Raw genomic sequence first — 5,043 nt, 5'->3', positions numbered from 1 at the left:
TTTTTTTGGTTTTCCTTTTTTTTTTTTTTTTTTTTTTTTTTTGCTATAGGGAAATTATCTCATAATTACTTTAACTTTATCAGTATCTATATTATGTCTCCATTCCCATTTCCAACATTTTTGCTCTATCTTTTTACTTTAACCAGGCTCATAAGGGTTTTCTTTTTTTCTTTTTCTATCTTGTAAATCTTTTCGAAGAACTGTTTTTGGAATTTATTTACATTTTTCTCCCCCCCTCCAATTGTTTCCCTGTATTTCAGCTTGCATTTTTGTAATTCTGGGAGGAAAACATAAGAAATAGTTGTGCATTAGCATTTGAGTTGGAATAAGCAGATCTGAAAGGAAACTTTTTCATCTTAAGTCACCTATGATCAATGAAGCAGAGGGATGCTTATAGAGAGGCAGTAGGGGAAGAAGAGCCCTCCTACCCATTTCCACCATCTTATTGATCATGGACCACTCTATCTGCATCTTAGAATAATTTCCCTATTTTCCTGAGATTTGTACTCATCTTGTTCTAAAAGGCCTAATTAAAGACCTTTGTCGAAGCATTCATGACAAGAAACTGGAATAACCCAGCCTCGGTCTGACATCAAAAGGGAATAAGGACATAATAAGACTAGAAGAATGAAACTGTTTCTCAGATAATGTAAATGGGCGGGAACAAAAGTATTTCCAAAGGAACCATGTCCAAGGAATTGACATTGAAATTACACATGTGGCAAAGGCCTTTCCCTGTGATGGAACTTTTTCCTCCAAGATGATAAAATACTGTTTTTTGTGACCACTTCTGAAACACAATGTTAAGAGGTAGCAAAGAAATATCAAAAGGGATGCTTAGCTATAAGCATTAGTACTGGTCAGCTCCTGAGCACTCTAACTCACCAAACTTGAAGATAATAAAGCAGGAACAAGAGATTCCTGGATAGGCCATTAGTACGCCAACTGCTCCTGCTTACAACAAACAGTTGGGCTCCCTACTCATCTTGTTTGAAGGAAGATATGTTCCTCGGCTCCAGCCAAACTGACTTACTCATTGTTTCTGGGACATGCCTGTGGGTTCAGAGCACACTGTGAGCAAAGCACAGAGGGATGCCAAGACTTACTCTAGGCTATGAGTAAAACAGTTTATCTGGGGGGGTACAAGAAAGTCTACCCTTCAAGCAAATGATGGATCAATGTACAAACATTTGGTATTTGCGTATGTGCGTTGCTGCCAAGATTTGAAGTTCGTTAGAGTAAGACTTGTGCTTAAACTATTTTTTGTAGCCTACAGAGCTTAGCATAAATATTTCTTATAAATATAAAGATTTTGATCAATATTTTATAATTTTATATTTTATAGTTAGGAAATAAATATAAAAAGGTAGAAAGATGGCATAATGAAAGGATAGAAAGATGAAAAATATGGAAGATGGAAATAAATATGAAAAATAGAAAAAGTTAAGTCGGCCCAGAATCAAGAAATATTTATTTCCATCTTCCAATCCAATGCCACAATCTATGTCATTCCCATGGACAAATTAATCCATTCTTTCAGGTGCAAACTTCAGGAAAAAGACAGGGTTTGAGATGATGGTCAGACCAGGTTGTCTAAGATCATGCACTAACTATGACCACTGTGACATTTGGAAACCCACCGTAGTAGACAGAATAAAGCTCCACTAAAGATGTTCACATTCTAATTCCTGGAACCTGTGAATATGTTACCTTACATAGCAAAGGGAATTTGCAGATGTAATTGACTTAAGGACCTTGAAATGGGGAGATTATCCTGGATTGTCCAGGCATGCCCAGTGTAGTCACAAGGGTCCTTTACGTGTGAAAGAGAGAGACAGAAGAGTTAGTGTCAGAGTGGTGTGGTGTGAGAACAAACTTGTCAGTCACTGCTGGCTTTAAATATGGAAGGGGGCCATGAGCCGAGAAATTCAGGCAATCTCTAGAAGCGAGAATGGAAGGAAATAGGTTGTTCTCTAGAGCACCTAGAAAGAATATAGCCTGCCAACATCTTTATTGAAGCTCGTTAAAACTCACTTTAGACCTCCGACTTCCTGAGCTGTAAAATAATAAATTTGTGCTGTTGCATTTGTTCCAACAGACATAGGAAACTAATACACCCATCTAGATGTTAATTTTTTTCCTGAAACTTTTCTGATTGTGCTGAACTGTCAACTCTTGTTGAGAGGAATGTTTCATAAGTCTGAATATACCACTTGGTTTTTAGAACTACATTAATTTCCTCCTTGGTCTTTATATTAATACTTAATCCATAGAAATAAAATCACCAGTAGGTGTCATATCTAACACAACTCTTTGGGGACCCTAATATTGTCTCTTAGATGTCTGAGACATTTCAGTAACTTCATCTTTCCTTCTCTAAGTCATTGCAAATATCAAAATGTGTAATTACCATATGATTAGCTAGGTCCTTTCAAATAATTTTAATGCCTTTAGCACTGCCAAAGTCTATTTTCACCTCTCCCATTCCATTTATTTCCCCATCAAAACTAGAACAATTTCCCTAATAACAGTTCTTTTTTTTTTTTTTTTTTTTTTTTTTTGTCTTTTTTCGTGTCCGGCAATGGATCGCAACCCTCAGTGTCGTGCCCATACCGGACTGGGACCGGCAACGGGATCGCAACCCTCGGTGTTGCTCCCACGCCTCGCTCACCCAGTGAGCGGGAAACGGTCTGTATGTGGGATCCAACCCCTCGGCGGGAGTGCCGCCGCACTCCCAAGCAGCGCACTGTAGCAGTGCGCCACCGGGCCGGCCCCCTAATAACAGTTCTTTTTTTTTTTTTTTGTCTTTTTTCGTGTCCGGCAATGGATCGCAACCCTCAGTGTCGTGCCCATACCGGACTGGGACCGGCAACGGGATCGCAACCCTCGGTGTTGCTCCCACGCCTCGCTCACCCAGTGAGCGGGAAACGGTCTGTATGTGGGATCCAACCCCTCGGCGGGAGTGCCGCCGCACTCCCAAGCAGCGCACTGTAGCAGTGCGCCACCGGGCCGGCCCCCTAATAACAGTTCTGATCAAGAGTCACTTTTTTCTTCCAGTACCTTTGAAGAATCCTCTCTATACTTGTAGTAAATTTCAAACTTCTTAACCTGGCATCACATGCCTTTGGGAGTTGTTTCCCATCTTCTCAACCATGGACTGCCATCGTTGTGCTCCAGGTAAAGGTGATCTGTCTGTTTTCCCTGTATGCTTCCTGTGCTTCTCCTCTCACTGCGGAATCCTTGTGTCTCTATTATCCCTTCTGCACCTCCTATTTTAGTCCTTCAAAGCCAAGTCCTTCTAACACCCCCTTCTCCACCACTCGTCCTTCTTCCTCTATACTACTCAGAAGTTATAGTTCCTACCTTGGCACTCCAATAGCCAGCCACATCTCCAAGGCATCGCTTTTTTTTTTTTTTTTTTTTTTTGCTATAAAACATGTCTTACTACATTTATAAAGAGTAAGATCATAGAAAATATGTTCTCTGACTACAATAACAGAAGGAAATTTAGAAAATTCACAAATGTGTGGAAATTAAACAACACTCTCCTAAATAAACAATGTGTAAAAAGAAAAATCACAGGGAAGTTTGAGAGTACTTTGAGATAAAAATAGACATCCTCTTCTTTTTCTGTTCTCCACTGGTGACTCTCCTTGTGTCAATGCAGTCGAGCCTCTGGCAGGCCACCTGCATGGTGGCTGTGGCTACTGCTGTGGCATTGAGCCGCACTTGGCAGCCATGGCTGTGGTGGTGGCTGTGGTGGGCCACCCGTGTGGAAGCGTTTCCATGTGCTGCTTGCCTGGTTGCAGGTGAAGGGGGTGGCCCTTGGCTTCTGCCTCAGGACCCCAGCGTGCTCTATTTTTTTTTTTTAACTATCACATAAGGAAGCATTCATTTGAGGTTTAACATGAAATCATACAAATAAAATTTGTATAAACACAAATCCACATCGAGTCATAACACAGATAGCAAGCGACAAAGTAAAAACAAGAAAAACTAATTGGCGGCTATATACGGTTGGACACATTCGTACCTTTTACACTAGGAAAGTCTTCTACAAACTAATCATCTTAGATCAACAGAAGACCAATCCTCATTGTCATCCTGCATGATGAGTTACTTTCCTCCTGTTTTCTCCAATGTCCTCCTGTAGTATGGCTGGTAATTGTCTTGGTGATTGCTACCCCCTCGAGACGCCTTGCCATAAGTGCTCTGCTGGCCACTGTAGTCTGCATATCTCTGTCCATATCCATAGTTCTCATAGTTATACCCAGTATAATCATATCCGCCGTAGCCACTATAGTTTTGATCACCACCATAGGCACTACTGTAATTTCCATATCCTTGATCATAATAGTTATTAAACCCTCGGTTCCAGTTTTGGCCCTGACCTCAGCCACGACCCCTAGTACCACCTCGTCCACTGCTGCAGCACCTCGTCCTCCTTTTTGTTGTTGCTGTTGCTGCCTGTATACCTCTTGTGTTGGGCAAGTTTGATTTCAGACTCCCAGAACCAATTTGATGATATCTGCTTTCTAACAATTTCTTTACTGGCTCTTCATCTGTATATGTGATCAAACAAAACCCTCTTCTTTCATTTGTTTTTGTATCCATGGGAAGTTCAGTGTTTTCAATCTCTCCAAAGGCTCCATAATATTCTTTAATTTGTTCTTCAGAAGTCTCGGGGCTCGATCCACCCACAAAAACCTTTTTGGGGGGTTCTTTCCCTTTTAAAGCTTTGGCCCTTTGGGGGTCTACTAATTTGCCATCCAGTTTGTGTTCTTTCAGTTCCAAAACCTTATCAACGCTAGCAGCATCTTTGAAAAGCACAAATCCAAATCCTCTTGATCTTCCAATGACTGGATCTGTTTTAATTGTGCAGTCTACAACTTCCCCAAATTGAGACAAATATTCAGTCAGATCTTTCTTGCTTGTATCCCAGCTCAAGCCTCCAATAAACATTTTACTGTCATCCTGCTAATTCTTGCTCGTGTTAATCTTGCATCCCTCTGCGAATTCCTCTATGTCACTGTACTCGTTCAT

General features: G+C 40.9%; 1 pseudogene; it reads right to left on the bottom strand.

Moving 5' to 3' along the window:
• Nucleotides 1–4,116: 4,116 nt before the first annotated feature.
• LOC103596189 lies at nucleotides 4,117–5,043 on the bottom strand (annotated as a pseudogene).

The sequence above is a fragment of the Galeopterus variegatus genome, unplaced genomic scaffold (genome assembly GCF_000696425.1).
Source record: "Galeopterus variegatus unplaced genomic scaffold, G_variegatus-3.0.2 Scaffold81, whole genome shotgun sequence".
NCBI lineage: Eukaryota > Metazoa > Chordata > Mammalia > Dermoptera > Cynocephalidae > Galeopterus > Galeopterus variegatus.
Note: the sequence above shows the minus strand (reverse complement) of the source record. Positions and strands in the feature narration are given on the sequence as shown.